Here is an 18148-nt window from a genome sequence, read left to right on the forward strand (position 1 = left end):
TTAGCCTAGCTGCATGCCAGTAAAATCTTCCCAAAAGGTTTTAGCAAAAGCAAATCTTATCAGCAAGAAGACTCCAAAATTCAAATTATCCTATCATTTTTCATATGAAATGTCTAAAAAAAAAAAAAAAACTCATCAAGATCTGACTGAAAACTAAGACTTTAAAATGGCAAGAGAAATAGACCCCTAATAGATTCAGATAATGGTGTTAGCAGAAAAGTTTTTTTTTTTTTAATGATCCATACTTTTGACCAGATTTAACAGCTTTATTTGTTTATTTATTTTTTGGCTGTGCTGGGTCTTTGTTGGTGCACGTGGGCTTTCTCTAGTTGTGGCAAGTGGGGCCTACTCTTCGTGGTGTGCGAGCTTCTCATCGTGGTGGCTTCTCTTGTTGTAGAGCACAGGCTCTAGGCGTGCGAGCTCAGCAGTTGTGGCTCGCAGGCTCTAGAACTCAGGCTCAGTAGTTGTGGTGCACGGGCTTAGCTGCTCCGCAGCATGTGGGATCTTTCCGGACCAGGGCTCGAACCTGTGTCCCCTGCATTGGCAAGCAGATTCTTAACCACTGCAAAACCAGGCAATCCCAGAAAACAGTTTTAAAATAAGTTAATTTAATGTGTTAAAAGGATTTTTTAAAATGAAGAATTTTAGCAAACACTATAAACATGGAAAACAGAGAACTGAAAAATACAATTTTAAAAACAGAAATTGAGAAATTGATGGATGAGTTTAACAATAGGTTAGATACAGCTGACGAAAGAACCAATGACCCAGAAGATAGGAAAGAAGAAAATACACTGAAGCCCAAAAAGACACAAGAATGGGAAATACAGAAAAGAGTGTGAAAATATTACGAAACATGAAGAAAAGATTCAAAATTCATGTAACTGGAGTCCCAGAAAGGAAGGCGAGAACATATGAGAAAGAAAAGATATTTAAAGACCTAATAGTTTAAAACTTTAAAAAACTGATCAGTGACATCAAGCCACAGACTCAAGAAGATCTACAAACTCCCAAGCAAAACAAATACAAAGAAAACCACACTTAGGCAAATCAAAGTAAAGGGGGAGGTTGGAGGGACAGAAACAAAGAGACAGAAACAGCCACAAACAGACCTTAAAAGCAGCCAGAAAAATTTAAAAATATATTAACTTTAAGAGTAACAGTAAGGGGCTTCCCTGGTGGCGCAGTGGTTGGGAGTCCGCCTACCAATGCAGGGGACATGGGTTCGGGCCCTGGTCCGGGAAGATCCCACATGCCTCGGAGCAACTGAGCCCGTGGGCCACAGCTGCTGAGCCTGCGCTCTAGAGCCACAACTACTGAAGCCCGTGCACCTGGAGCCTGCACGCCACAACTGGAGAGAGCCTGCGCGCAGCAACGGAGACCCAACGCAGCCAAAAATAAATAAATTAAAAAAAAAAAAAAGAGTAACAGTAAGATATAGCTGGCTTCTTTAAATAAATAATGGAAGCCAAAAGACAACAAAATGATATCCTCAGAGTGCTGGGAACAGGGGAAATGCCAAAATAGAACTCTGTATCTGGCAAAAAAAAAAAAAAATACCCTTCAGAAATGAAGGCAAAATAGAGACATTTTTAGCCAAACAGAATCAGAAAATTTGTCACCAGGGTACACTGAAGAGACTTCTTCAAGTAGAAGGAAAAGAGGGATTCCAGATACAGCTTGGATATGCACCAAAAAAATGAAATATAATGAACAGGTTAAATATGTAACTCTAAATGAATACTGACTAAATAAAATAATGACAGTATTTTGTGGAATTTAAAATATTACAATGAACAACAATACATAATTGGGAAGGGTAGTAAATGAAGTTAAAGTGTTCTAAAACACTTTCATTGATTAGAAAATGGAAAAAGTTCTCATTTACTTTAGACTTCAAAACATGAAAGATGCATGTGGTAATCTCTGAGATAACCACTAGAAAGACAGTAAGAGTATATATAGTCGTTCCTTGGTATCTGTAGGGGATTGATTCCAGGACCCTGAGAGGATACCAAAATCTGAGGATGCGCAAGTCCCTTATATAAAATGGCATAGCATTTGCATATAACCCACACACATCCTCTCATATACTTTAAATCATCCTTAGATTACTTATAATACATAATAAAATGTAAATGCTATGTAAATAGTTGCTGGCATGCAGTAAATTCAAGCTTTGCTTTTGGGAATTTTCTGGAATTTTTTTTCCTGGATATTTTCAATCTACAGTTGGTTGAATCCACTGGTACAAAACCCGCGGACATGAAGAGCCACCTGTACAGCTAACAAGCTAACAGAGGGGAAAAATGGATTAATAAATAATCCAAATTAGATTTAAAAAAATAAAACCTAATTATAAGATGATTATAGAGAATATATCTGACATATGGGGATATAGAAAGAATAAGCATAAAAGCATAGAGAAAGATATCTTTTGTAAAACACAAACCAAAAGAAAGCTTGTGTGGCTATACTGTACCATAGAAAACTTTGATGCATGAGATAGATATATATAGATATGGATAAAAATATAGTGGGATATTTCATTACAATAAAAGTTCAATTCACCAGGAAGGCACAGCAATTCTAAATCTGAATGCACCTGGTAACACCTAAGTCAGGTATCTTTTCCTGAAAAGCAGATATTCTGTGCAAAACCCTAACCAGGAACTTGTTTTCCAATATTTTAAATAGGAAAAATTATGTTACATATCAACTGATAACCTCCAATCACTTCTCTTTGAAAATTTAACTAAACATAGAAAATGTCCATTTACCATAGTAAATTATCATGGTTAGGATGTAAAATGCACACTATATGACTTCATATGCAATAACTTTCTCCCTGGCTTTGTTTTCCTTCTCCACAATTTAACATTTTCTCAACATGTTTGGGGCATTCTACAAATTTAAGCAAAATCAAGGACCAAATATGAAAGGCAATTAGAAATTTAATCAAAACAAACACATATGGCAGATAATAGCTCAAAAGCTTACAATACTGTAACATCTTTCTCATTGCCAGAAACATCAGAGATGCATATTCCCTTTGTTGACACTAAGCAAATGTTTCAAAATGTCTACACGTGCTTCTAATGTTCAACAAATTACATTTGGAAGGTAATTTGTGACTTCCCCCATAGACCAGTTTGCTAAAATATTGTACTGAATTTTACAGATTAAAAAATACTTTTTCTAAATAAACTTAAACTAAGAAACTAGAGTATGGTATATAAAGCCAACATGAAAAGAACTACGTGAAGTCCACAATTCTAGTAAGTTGATTTTAACACAGCTTTCTCAGTAAAGGAGAAAGGAACAAGCACACCAAAACAAGGAACAAGCAGACTAGAAGAAACGGAACAGATGTGAACTTTACAATTAACAACCTAACTGACATATAGAACATTAAACCTTACAAATGCAGAAAATACATTCTTTGTAAGTACGTAAAAAACATTTACCAAAAGTGACCACATGATGGATCAAAACTAAGTGTTAACAAATTTCAAAGGACAGACATGTTTCTCTGAGCTCAAATTGAGCTATGAATTAATAACAACAATATAACTAGAAAATCCTTATATATGTGAAAATTAAGCAATAAACTTCTAAATGCCCATGGGTCAAAGAAGAAATCACAGTGAAAATTAGAAAAAAATTTTAATGGAATGCTATTAAAACACTTCCTATTAAAATGTATAGGATGCAGCTGAAACTATTCTTAAGAGGAAAAATTTTAGCTTTAAAATACATATACACTTGAAAGGCCAAAAACCAATGTTTTAAGCAACCATCTGAAAGAGTAACAAAAAGAACAAACTAAACCCCAAAACAGTACAAATGATGAAATAAAGGTAAGAGCAAAAAGTAATGAAATAGAAAACAAACATACAACAGAGATCAACAAAGCCAAAAGTTAGTTTTTTGAAAAATAAAAATTGATGAACTCCTGAAAAGAGTAATGGAGGAAAAAAGGAAGCAATTCAAAACATATCTGGCCCCAAAGGTCGTAGATAAAGGAATCTGGACTGTCCTATACATATATTTATCACACAAAGATTAATATCAATATAATAACCAACAAAAATCTGACAGTACAGTAAATTATTTACTGGCATGAAATTAAATTGGCATGTGGGACTCTAACCACCACCTCCTGTATTTCCAGCTTACAGACTCTAATAACCTAATTCCAACAATCCTTTGATCCCACTAGGTCCCACAATTTATTAAGCCTACTATGTTTTCACTGTCCCTCACCCACTCTATGTTTCTTACATGCCTCCTTATCCAGTTTAATTTTCATATATCCTTAGTCCCTTGGCTCCCACTCTCCCTCCTCCCGCCACATTTCCTGGGAGAAAACTCACCCCTGAGGAGGGCCTGCTCCTATGTAGCTGAATATGGCTGAAAAATAAACAACCATGCTAACTAGGCTAATTAATCTGACAAAATTCATGAAGGTCATGGACCTCAAACCTTAAATATTCCCTTCATACTGCCCAGTAATCTTCCATTTCCCAATCTCCTAGTTGATTATTTAATACCATATTCTATCTCCTCACATCTGCAATACCCATCCTTAATCCTCACTTTCAGCTGATAACTTTGCTACCTATTCTACTGACAGGAAAAAAAAAGCAATCAGAAGAGAAGCTCCTCAAATTCCTGCCATCACAACTATCAACCCACCAGCATCTGTCTCATATACTCTGCCTTCCTTCCTTTTAAGATCTTCGCTCCAACAATTCTTCTTTTCTTTCCTTCAATGTCAATTTTTGCTTCCATACTGAAGAGTTCCCAGTGGCACACACACACAAAAAAGACGCTATTATTTCACTTACCTAAAACAAAACACAGAAAACAAACAAAAAATCTTGATCCTGAGAGAAATTTAAAATATACTAAATAACAAATTCACATTTGCAGATTCTCAGAGTTTCAATTTTGTAAAGATGTCAATTCTCCCCAAATTAATCTGGAGATTCAATACAATCTTAATCAAAATACCAGCAGGTTTTCTTTTACTATATGCAGAAACTGACAATATTACCCTAAAATTCATTTGGAAATACAAAGGTATAAGAACAGTGAAGGCTACTTTGAAGGGTAAAGCTTAAAGACTCACATACCATCATTTACCAGACTTATTATAAAGCTATAGTAATTAAGATGGTGTGCCCCAAGAGAAAACTCAAACCTAACAGAAGGAAAGAAATAATAAACAGCAGAACAGAGATAGAGAATAGAAAAACAGAGTAAAAAAATCAATAAAACCAGAAGTTGGTTTTGAAAAAGGTTAAAAAAATTGACAAACCTTTAGCTAGATGGATTAAGAAAGAGAGAAGACTCAAATAATTTACATCAGAATTGAAAGTGGGTACATTACTTACCAGAAATAAATATCATAGTACCAGAGTACTCTAACAATCGTATGCCAACAAATGGAATAACCTAGATAAAATGGACAAATTCCTAGAAACACAAAACCTACCAATACTGGGAGGGAGGGAGGGAGGAAAAACTGAATAGATCTACAACTAGTAAGAAAATTGAATAAGTAATCAAAAATCTCCTGAAAAAGAAAAACACTCAACCTGATGGCTCCACTGGTGGGTTCTACCAAAGATTTAAAGAAGAACTAACACCAATCCTTCTCAAACTCTTCCCAAAAACTGAAGAGGAAGAAACGCTTCCTAAAGTCAGCTTTGTCCAGATAACGAACCAAAGACAGTACACGAAAAGTACAGATCAATATCCCTATGAACGATGATGCAAAAATCCTGAACAAAATACCAGCAAACTAAATTCACTGGCATAGCAAAAGGACTGTACACCATGACCAAGTGGGATTTATTGCTGGAGTGCAAGAATAGTTCAACATACTAAAATTACTCAATGTGATATGCCACCTCAACAGAACGAAGGAGAAAAACCACATAACCATCTCAATTGATGCAGAAAAAGGATTTGACAAAACACACTACCCTTTTATGATAAAAACATCCAACTAGGAAAAGAAAGAAACTACCTCAACTTAATAAAAATATATAATAGAAAAACCCCACAGCTTACACCATACTCAATGGTGTAAGACTGAAAGCTTTTCCTCTAAGATCAGGAACAAGACAAGGATGACTGATTTCACCACTTCTAAAACAAACAAAAAGCATCCAAACTGGAAAGGAAGAAGTATAATTATCTGTCTGAAGATGACATGATCATATATGTAGAATCCCCTAAAGATTCCACAAAAAAACATTGTTAGAATAAATAAATTCATCAAAATACTAGGATACAAATCAACACACAAAAATAAGCTGCATTTCTATTCACTAACAGTCTGAAATAGTAAAATAATTCCATTTACAATAGCATCAAAAAGAATAAAATACTCAGGAGTAAACTTTAGTCAAGGAAGTGAAAGACTTGCACGTTGAAAACTAAAAAAGATGGATAAAGAAATTAAAGCAGACACAATAGACATCCCACGTTTATAGACTGAAAGACAATTTTGTTAACCTGTCAATACAAATTCAATGCAATCCCTATCAAAATCCCAACGATTTTTTTTGCAGAAATAGGAAAAGCCATCCAAAAATTCATATGGAATATCAAGAAACAACAGCCAAAACAATACTGAAAAGGAAGAAACTGGAAAACTCACACTCCCTAATGTCAAATTTTTCTACAAAGGTACAGTAATCAAAACAGTATACTACGGGCATAAAGACAGACAATAACAGACAAATGGAACAGAACAGAGAGCCCAGAAATAAATCCATGTATACATGGTCAAATGTCAAAAAGTGTCAATGGACACTATCAACAGAGTAAAACAGCAACCCACAGAATGGGTGAAAATAATTATAAATTACATATCTGATAAGAAATTAATAGCCAGAATATATAAATAACCCTTAAAACTCCACAACAAAAAATAAACAAGCCAATTTTAAACATAGGCAAAGGACTTGAATAGACACTTCTCTAAAGATATACAAATGGCCAATAAGGACATGAAAAGATGCTCAACATGACTAATCATTTGGCAAATGCATATCAAAACCACGAGATACCACTTCACACCCATTTGGATAGCTATTTTATGAAACAAATAAAAAAGAAAAATAAAAAACAGAAAATTAGTGTTAAGGTACATGTGGAAAAACTGGAACCCCTATGCATTGTTTTGGGGAATCTAAAATGGTACACCTGCTGTGGAAAAACGTATGGTGGTTACTTAAAAAATTAAATATAGAATTACTACTTGATCCAGCAATTCTACTTCTAGGTATACACACAAAAGAACTGAAAGCAAGGACTCAAATAACATATTTGTACACCAACGTTCATAGGAGCATTATTCACAATAGTCAAAAGATAGAAACAACCCAAATGTCCACTGGCAAATGAACAAAGAAGCAAAATGTGGTATATATATGTATACAATGGAATATTTTTCAGCCTTAAAAAAGGAAATCCTATCACAAACTACAACAAGAATGAACTTTGAAAATATTATGCTAATAAGCCAGTTGCAGAAAGACAAATACTATGTAATTCCACTTACATGAGATTCCTAGAGTAGTCAAATTCAGAGACAGAAAGTAAAATGCGAGTTGCCAGAGATGGGGAGGGATAGGGAGTAGAAGAACGAATGGGGAGTTAGTGTTTAATGGGTACAAAGTTTCACTATGGAATGATGAAAAAGTTCTGGAGATGGCCTGTGGTGATCACTGCTCAGCAATGTGAATTTATTTTAATGCCACTGGACTGAATATTTAAAAATGGTTAAAATGGCAAGTACTATGCTATGTATATTTTACCACAATTTAAAAGAATACAAATACTCCCACCAAAAGTATGTACATACCTTTAAAATGATTACAGTATTCAGTTTTTATTAATTCAATCTAACCACTAACTCTAGGTCAAATGAGTACTGATTTTTCTGTACAGTGAGTTTTACTGGAAATGGCAACATTTAAAACCTACCTTTAGAACTAAAACCTATCTTTAGCAAACACAGATGGGCATTTTTTCACAGAGAAAGTAATATATATCCTAGAGGGGGAAAAAGGAATCTCTAATTAAATCCCCAGGCCTCTATCTGTATTCAAGCAATGTTAATACAGTAAAAAAAATTAATTTAAACTGAACTTACAGTTAACTGAAAAAAATTTTTAGTATGTCATTTTATTAAAAGCAGGAATCAGATCTTCAAAAAGATTTCCTATAATAACTATAAATGGAATATAACCTTTAAAAGCTGTGAATCACAATGTTGCACACCTGAAAATTATATAATATTGTAAAACAACTATACCTCAGTAACAAATTTTTTAAAGAAATTTTGAAAAATTCCCAGTTTGGGCTCTACTGTCTTAATTTAAGAGATATCATAGAATCTGGCACGCAGACTCAGACCACACTAACACTGATCGCAGATGTTCAGTCTTTTAAAATCAATTAAAATCAATTTTACTTACTGTTTTAAAGAACTCTGTTGCTTAAGTAAATAAATATTTTAAGAGCATGGACTTTAAACAGAAGGTGAACCTTTACTTTTTAAACTTGGCCCTTATTAACACCAATCTTTGAGTTCATCAGAACACCCCATTTTGGTGATGCTGGTAAATCAATTATTTATAAATTTTTTTCAAAAGTTACTAAAATAAACTTTGTAATAAAAGTAACTATGTACAATCAACAACTGAACCTTTTTAATAGATAAACAGGTATCTATCAAGAGAAAATCTTTAATGATTCATTACCTCTTTAAAAGGCGGCGGTGGGGAGGAACACGACTTCCCCGGTGGCCCAGTGGTAAAGAACCCGCCTTCCAATGCAGGGAATTCAGGTTTGACCCCAGTCGGGGAACTAAGATCCCACACACCACAGGGCAACTAAGCCCGCACGCCACAATTACTGAGCCCACACACCACAACTAGAGAGAAGCCCGCGTACCACAACTAGAGAGAAGCCCACGTGCCACAACAACGATCCCATGTGCTGCAACTAAGACCCAACACAGCCAAATATTAAATAAATAAGTAAATAATAAAATGCTTAAAAATAAATAAATAAAAGAGGGGAACTTAAGAATTCAATTTTGGATATAATAAACTTGCGATAGTCAGGGATCATTATGTTGGAAATGTCAAAAAGAAAGGTAGATATAACACTCAGACCTTAGAGTAAAAAATACACTTTGGGGAATCTTGTGAGAAACAATGTGCTCACCTAGGGATAAAATGTAAAATGAAGAGGGACAGCGAAACCCCCAAGGAACATTTATTATTATTGTTGCAAATGAATAGCCCCAAACTATCCTTAAGACATAAGGCTTTAAACAACTTGGCCAACATTAAAAAAATTTTTCAAACAGAAATCTTTCAGCCTCCCTTGAAAAAACCATTCTACTTTCAATAATTTATTCTAAGGAAGTAATAAGACAATGACAAAAATATATATACATATATGGATGTTCATCCCAATGCACCCAAAACAGTGAAAACGTAGAGGGAAAAGACTATAAGCATATAGGCATGACCTGTCTATATAATAAAATACCATAGCCATTAAAAACGTTGAACATTTTATAACAATGTTCACAATATAATGTTGTGGGCAGAAAATATATAATTCTAGTAGTATTTTTAAAATTTTGTAGGTATGGTGTGCACAGATACAAGATGGCACTGTATATTCATGTTACCAAAATTAATAAACTGTGGACAGTTTTTAAAAATCATTTTCATTTTATTTTTCCAAAATAAACATCACTGTGATAAGGAAAAAAGTTATTACATACAACAAAAAACTAATGGCCACTTTTAAAATTAGTCAGAAAATTAAAATCCTGAAAGATAGAAAGCATGAACTTTAAACATTACTGAAAGTTCCTTCTACTTTAGCATTTTGTGCAATTTCCAATTACTTTTTCTTCATAACTTGCTTGCAATTTCAAAGCATTATTTGACTGAGAAGGTCTATGACAAGTGAAGTGAGAAAATGTGGGTCCTAGCTCCAGACAATGTCACTAAAGTAGCTGCACAACCTCTGGTACACGACAGTTTCTAAGAAAAAGTGACTTTTTATAACAGGAAAATTGAAATTATACACGCTATAAGTACTACACAAGGCTAGAATAAAATACTGTGCATATGCAAATATTTGAGGAAAAGTGATTATTACTACTAACAAATATATTTTTAAGCATGGTATAATGTGTTACATTAATATTTATGATTAGAAAATGAGTACTTTATTTACTGTGTGCCCACTATTTCACATATTTATTCCCTTAAAATGTATTTATACCTTTTTTGCACATACAATAGAAATCAAGAGAAAAAAATTAAATTAAAAACATTATCTTGTAGCTAATTTTCAATAACTGAATGTCAAATTAGTATCTAAGATTATACCTTATAAAAAAGCAAATTAAGGGACTTCTTTGGTGGTCCAGCAATAAACACTCCGTGCTCCCGAGATTGGTTCAAGATGGTGGAGTAGAAGGACGTACTTTCACTCCCTCTTGCGAGAGCACCAGAATCACAACTAACTGCTGAATGCTGAATAATCATCAACAGGAAGACACTGGAACGCACCAAAAAAGATACCCCACATCCAAAGACAAAGAAGAAGCCACGATGAGACAGTAGGAGGGACGCAATCACAATAAAATCAAATCCCATAACTGCTGGGTGGGTGACTCACAAACTGGAGAACACTTATACCATAGAAGTCCATCCACTGGAGTGAAGGTTCTGAGCCCCACGTCAGGCTTCCCAACCTGGGGGTCCAGCAACAGGAGGAGGAATTCCTAGAGAATCAGACTTTGAAGGCTAGCAGGATTTGATTGCAGGACTTCGACAGGACTGTGGAAAAGAGACTCCACTATTGGAGGGCACACACAAAGTAGTGTGTGCACTGGGACCCAGAGGAAAAAGCAGTGACCCCACAGGAAACTGAACCAGACCTACCTGCTAGTGTTGGAGGGTCTCCTGCAGAGGCGGGGGGTGGCTGTGTCTCACCGTGAGGACAAGGACACTGGCAGCAGAAGTTCTGGGAAATACTCCTTGGCGTGAGCCCTTCCAGAGTCTGCCATTAGCCCCACCGAAGAGCCCAGGTAGGCTCCAGTGTTGGGTCGCCGCAGGCCAAACAACCAACAGGAAGGGAACCCAGCCACACCCAACAGGAGACAAGTGGATTAAAGTTTTACTGAGCTCTGCCCACCAGAGCAACAGCCAGCTCTACCCACCACCAGTCCCTCCCATCAGGAAACTTGCACAAGCCTCTCAGATAGCCTCATCCACCAGAGGGCAGACAGCAGAAGCAAGAAGAACTACAATCCTGCAGCCTGTGGAACAAAAACCACATTCCCAGAAAGAGAGACAAGATGAAAAGGCAGAGGGCTATGTACCAGATGAAGGAACAAGAAATAGCCCCAGAAAAACAACTAAATTAAGAGGAGGTAGGCAACCTTCCAGAAAAAGAATTCAGAATAATGACAGTGAAGATGATCCAGAACCTCGGAAAAAGAATGGAGGCAAAGATCAAAAAGATGCAAGAAATGTTTAAAAAAGACGTAGAAGAATTAAAGAACAAACAGAGATGAACAATAAATAACTGAAATGAAAACTACACTAGAAGGAATCAATAGCAGAATAACTGAGGCAAAAGAATGGATAAGTGACCTGGAAGACAGAATGGTGGAATTCACTGCTGTGGAACAGAATAAAGAAAAAAAGAATGAAAAGAAATGAAGACAGCCTAAGAGAACTCTGGGACAACATTAAACTCAACAACATTCGCATTATATGGGTCCCAGAAGGAGAAGAGAGAGAGAAAGGACCAGAGAAAATATTTGAAGAGATAATAGTGGAAAACTTCCCTAAAATGGGAAAGGAACTAGCCACCCAAGTCCAGGAAGCGCAGAGAGTCCCATACAGGATAAACCCAAGGAGAAACATGCCGAGACACATAGTAATCAAATGGGCAGAAATTAAGTACAAAGAAAACTTACTGAAAGCAGCAAGGGAAAAAAGACAAATAACATACAAGGGAACTCCCATAAGGTTAACAGCTGATTTCTCAGCAGAAACTCTACAAGCCAGAGGGAGTGGCATGACACATTTAAAGTGATGAAAGGGAAGAAACTACAACCAAGATTACCCGGCAAGGATCTCATTCACATTCGATGGAGAAATCAAAAGCTTTACAGACAAGCAAAAGCTAACAGAATTCAGCACCACCAAACCAGCTCTACAACACATGCTAAAGGAACTTCTCTAACTGGGAAACACAAGAGAAGAAAAGGACCTACAAAAACAAACTCAAAACAATTAAGAAAATGGTCATAGAACATACATACCAATAATTACCTTAAATGTGAATGGATTAAATGCTCCAACCAAAAGACACAGGCTTGCTGAATGGATACAAAAACAAAACCCATATATATGCTGTCTACAAGAGACCCACTTCAGACCTAGGGACACATACAGACTGAAAATGAGGGGATGGAAAAAGATATTCCATGCAAATGGAAATCAAAAGAAAGCTGGAGTAACAATACTCATATCAGATAAAATAGACTTTAAAATAAAGAAAGTTACAAGAGACAAGGAAGGACACGACATAATGATCAAGGGATCAATACAAGAAGAAGATATAACAATTATAAACATATATGCACCCAACACAGGAGCACCTCAATACATAAGACAACTGCTAACAGCTATAAAAGAGGAAATCGACAGTAACCACAGTAATAGTGGGGGACTTTAACACCTCACTTATACCAATAGGCAGATCATCCAAAATGCAAATAAATAAGGAAGAAGAAGCTTTAAATGACAAAATAGACCAGACAGATTTAATTGATATTTATAGGACATTCCATCCAAAAACAGCAGATTAAACTTTCTTCTCAAATGCGCACGGAACATTCTCCAGGATAGATCACATCCTGGGTCACAAATGAAGCCTCAGTAAACTTAAGGAAATTGAAATCATATCAAGCATCTTTTCTGACCACAACGCTATGAGATTAGAAATCAATTACAGGGAAAAAACATAAAAAACACAAACACATGGAGGCTAAACAATACATTACTAAATAACGAAGAGATCACTGAAGAAATCAAAGAGGAAATCAAAAAATACCTAGAGACAAATGACAATGAAAATATGACGATCCAAAACGTATGGGATGCAGCAAAAGCAGTTCTAAGAGGGAAGTTTATAGCAATAGAAGCGTATCTCAAAAAACAAGAAAAATCTCAAATAAACAATCTAAGCTTACACCTAAAGGGACTAGATAAAGAAGAACAAACAAAACCCAAAGTTAGCAGAAGGAAAGAAATCATAAAGATCAGAGCAAAAATAAATGAAATAGAAACAAAGAAAGCAACAGCAAAGATCAATAAAACTAAAAGCTGGTTCTTTGAGAAGATAAACAAAATTGATAAACCATTAGCCAGACTCATCAAGAAAAAAAGGGAGAAGACTCAAATCAATAGAATTAGAAATGAAAAAGGAGAAATAACAACTGACACTGCAGAAATACAAACGATCATCAGAGATTACTACAAGTAACTCTATGGCAATAAAATGGACAACCTGGAAGAAATGGACAAATTCTTAGAAAGGTATATATAACCTTCCAAGACTGAACCAGGAAGAAATAGAAAATATGAACAGACTAATCACAAGTAATGAAATTGAAACTGTGATTAAAAATCTTCCAACAAACAAAAGTCCAGGACCAGATGGCTTCACAGGTGAATTCTATCAAACATTTAGAGAAAAGCTAACACCCATCCTTCTCACTCTTCCAAAAAACTGCAGAGGAAGGAACACTCCCAAACTCATTCTATAAGGTCACCATCACCCTGATACCAAAACCAAAGATACTACAAAAAAAAGAAGGGCTTCCCTGGTGGCGCAGTGGTTGAGAATCTGCCTGCCAATGCAGAAGACACGGGTTCGAGCCCTGGTCTGGGAGGATCCCACGTGCCACGGAGCAAATGGGCCCGTGAGCCACGATTGCTGAGCCTGCGCGTCTGGAGCCTGTGCTCCGCAATGGGAGAGGCCGCGATAGTGAGAGGCCCGCGCACCGTGATGAAGAGAGGCCCCCACTTGCCACGGCTAGAGAGAGCCCTCGCACAGAAACAAGGATCCAACACAGCCATTAATAAATAAATAAAGCACACCTAGTATAGTGTAATTTAAAAAAAAAAAAAATTACAGACCAACATCACTGATGAATATAGATGCAAAAATCCTCAACAAAATACTAGCAAACAGAATCCAACAACACATTAAAAGGATCATACACCATGATCAAGTGGGATTTATCCCAGGGATTCAAGGATTCTTCAATATACGCAAATCAATCAGTGTGATATACCATATGAACAAATTGAAGAATAAAAACCATATGATCATCTCAATAGATACAGAACAAGCTATTGACAAAATTCAACACCCATTTATGATAAAAACTCTCCAGAAATGGGCATAGAGGGAACCTACTTCAACATAATAAAGTCCATATACAACAAACCCACAGCAAACATCATTCTCAATGGTGAAAAACTGAAAGCATTTCCTCTAAGATCAGGAACAAGACAAGGATGTCCACTCTCACCACTATTATTCAACATAGTTTTGGAAGTCCTAGCCACGGCAATTAGGGAAGAAAAAGAAATAAAAGGAATACAAATTGGAAAAGAAGAAGTAAAACTGTCACTGTTTGCAGATGACATGATACTATACATAGAGAATCCTAAAGATGCCACCAGAAAACTACTAGAGCTAATCAATGAATCTGGTAAAGTTGCAGGATACAAAATTAATGCACAGAAATCTCTTGCATTCCTCTACACTAATGATGAAAAATCTGAATGAGAAATTAAGGGAACACTCCCACTTACCACTGGAACAAAAAGAATAAAATACCTAGGAATTAACCTACCTGGGGAGAGAAAAGACCTGTATGCAGAAAACTGTAAGACACTGATGAAAGAAATTAAAGATGATACCAACAGATGGAGAGATATACCATGTTCTTGGATTGGAAGAATCAATATTGTGAAAATGACTATACGACCCAAAGCAATCTACAGATTCAATGCAATCCCTATCAAATTACCAATGGCATTGTTTACAGAACTAGAACAAAAACTCTTAAAATTTGTATGGAGACACAAAAGACCCCGAATAGCCAAAGCAGTCTTGAGGGAAAAAAATGGAGCTGGAGGAATAAGACTCCCTGACTTCACACTATACAACAAAGCTACAGTAATCAAGACAACATGGTACTGGCACAGAAACAGAAATATAGATCAATGGAACAGAAAGCCCAGAGATAAACCCATGCACGTATGGTCAACTAATCTATGACAAAGGAGGCAAGGATATACAATGGAGAAAAGACAGTCTCTTCAATAAGGGAACACTGGACAGCTACCTGTAAAAGAACGAAATTAGAACACTCCCTAACACCATACAATAAAATAAACTCAAAATGGATTAGAGACCTAAATGTAAGACCGGACACTATATAACTCTTAGAGGAAAACATAGGAAGAACACTCTTTGACATAAATCACAGCAAGATCTTTTTTGATCCACCTCCTAGAGTAATGGAAATAGAAAGAAAACTAAACAAATGGGACCTAATGAAACTTAAAAGCTTTTGCACAGCAAAGGAAACCATAAACAAGACGAAAAGACAACCCTCAGAATGGGAGAAAATATTTGCAAATGAATCATCGGACAAAGGATTAATCTCCAAAATACATAAACAGCTCATGCAGCTCAATATTAAAAAAACAAACAACCCAATCCAAAAATGGGGGAAAGACCTAAATAGACATTTCTCCAAAGAAGACATACAGATGCCCAGGAGGCACATGAAAAGCTGCTCAACATCACTAATTATTAGAGAAATGCCAAATCAAAACTACAATGAGGTATCACTTCACACCGGTTAGAATGGGCATCATCAGAAAATCTACAAACAACAAATGCTGGAGAGGGTGTGGAGAAAAGGGAACCCTCTTGCACTGCTGGTGGGAATGTAAATTGGTGCAGCCACTATGGAGAACAGTATGGAGGTTCCTTAAAGAACTAAAAATAGAATTACCATATGACCCAGCAATCCCACTACTGGGCATATACCCAGAGAAAACCATAATTCAAAAAGACATATGCATCAGCTCGGTGCTTTGTGACCACCTAGAGGGGTGGGATAGGGACGGTGGGAGGGAGGGAGACGCAAGAGGGAAGAGATATGGGGATATATGTATATGTATGACTGATTCACTTTGTTATAAAGCAGAAACTAACACACCATTGTAAAGCAAATATACTCCAATAAAGATGTTAAAAAAAAAAAAGACACATGCACCCCAATGTTCATTGCAGCACTATTTACAATAGCCAGGTCATGGAAGCAATCTAAATGCCCATCGACAGACGAATGGATAAAGAAGATGTGGTACATATATACAATGGAATATTATTCAGCCATAAAAAGGAACAAAATTGGGTCATTTGTAGAGACATGGATGAATCCAGAGACTGTCATACAGAGTGAAATAAGTCAGAAAGACAAAAACAAATATCGTATATTAATGCATATATGTGGAACCTCAAAAAATGGTACAGATGAACTGGTTTCCAGGGCAGAAATTGAGACACGGATGTAGAGAACAAACGTATGGACACCAAGGGGGGAAAGCGGTGGGGGCTGGGGGGGAGGTGTGGTGGTGTGATGAATTGGGAGATTGGGATTGACATATATACACTAATATGTATTAAATGGATAACTAATAAGAACTTGCTGTATAAAAAAATAAATTAAATTAAATTAAAAAAAAAAAAAGACTCCGTGCTCCCAATGCAGGGGAAGAACCGACGTGCCACAACTAAGATCCGGCACAGCCAAATAAAATAATTAAATAAATATTTTTTAAAAAAACAAGCAAATTAAACATGAAATATACATTAGCTACATATATTATAATATATTAATATATATTTTTAAAATTTATATGTAGTATATATATAGTTTGAATTTTTTTCCTTAGGCTTAGTAGATACTCTTACTTGATTTCTTCCTTTTTCTATACATAGTCTATCAATGAAAAGCAGGGGAAGAAACAGTGCCGAGTCAATACTGCTCCAGGACCCATTTTAATGTAAACCTCATTTTTCACCAAACTTCAATCAAGCTGCTTAAAAAAGGTTAGAATCCTAAAATTTTCAAGTTTCCTTAGAAATCATCTTGTATTGTAATCCCTACCCCTTCAGCAAAGAAGAAACTGAGAGCCAAGGAGAAAAGTGAACCCTCTAGAATCTCAGTTCCAACAGCTAGGAACTTTTCTACTATAACATGGCAGTTGTTCTTCTAGTCATTCACATACTATCTTCTCAATGTTTCTCCTAATTCTGTACCACTCTGTACATCATTATTTACCTATTTTTCCTTTACATCAATTCTCTTTTTCACTTTAATAAATGTATTTAAAACAAACTTTATTAATGCTATAATAGAAAAATTAGTATAACTTGCCACAAATGAAAGATGGTCATTAAAAACAATGAAAACATAATTAAATATAAAGTAAAATGAAAGCAATTAAATATAATGTTGGTATGTATGTATGGGTGTATCACATTATTACTTATAGTTTCTATGATTATATGGTAAATATGTATATATAGCATACCTATATATAATATATAGAATGGTAAGTATAAGTAACATGATTTCATGATAACTATACATATTTATATAAAACATATTTATATAAAGTATGCTATATGTTTATAATCATAGTAACTATAAATAAAACAAATCAAATTGCCTAATTTGTAAAAATGCATACCTGAAAATAATTTCCTCAGTAAGAAGAGGATTGTAAAAAATTAGTATTAAAGAGGGATTCAGCTCCATTTTACTTAGGAAGACAACTCCAATTTTTAATTTTAAGTAAACCAGATCAAAGAATCCCATCTCACATGCGTACTTAATCAGAAAAGGGAAAGGTTTGGGCAACCTTCTTTGATAGGGTTGGAATACTGAAAATTAATTCCTAATCATAAAATTAACTTTTGTTCA

The 18148-nt window shown here is 35.5% G+C and overlaps 1 long non-coding RNA gene across 1 annotated transcript in view; it reads right to left on the minus strand.

The window, feature by feature from the left end:
- LOC309654486 overlaps nucleotides 1-18148 on the minus strand; it is a 551553-nt gene that overhangs the window by 530532 nt on the left and 2873 nt on the right. The window lies entirely within an intron of this gene.

This window comes from Balaenoptera physalus (genome assembly GCF_965194825.1).
Source record: "Balaenoptera physalus genome assembly, chromosome: 2".
Classification (NCBI taxonomy): domain Eukaryota; kingdom Metazoa; phylum Chordata; class Mammalia; order Artiodactyla; family Balaenopteridae; genus Balaenoptera; species Balaenoptera physalus.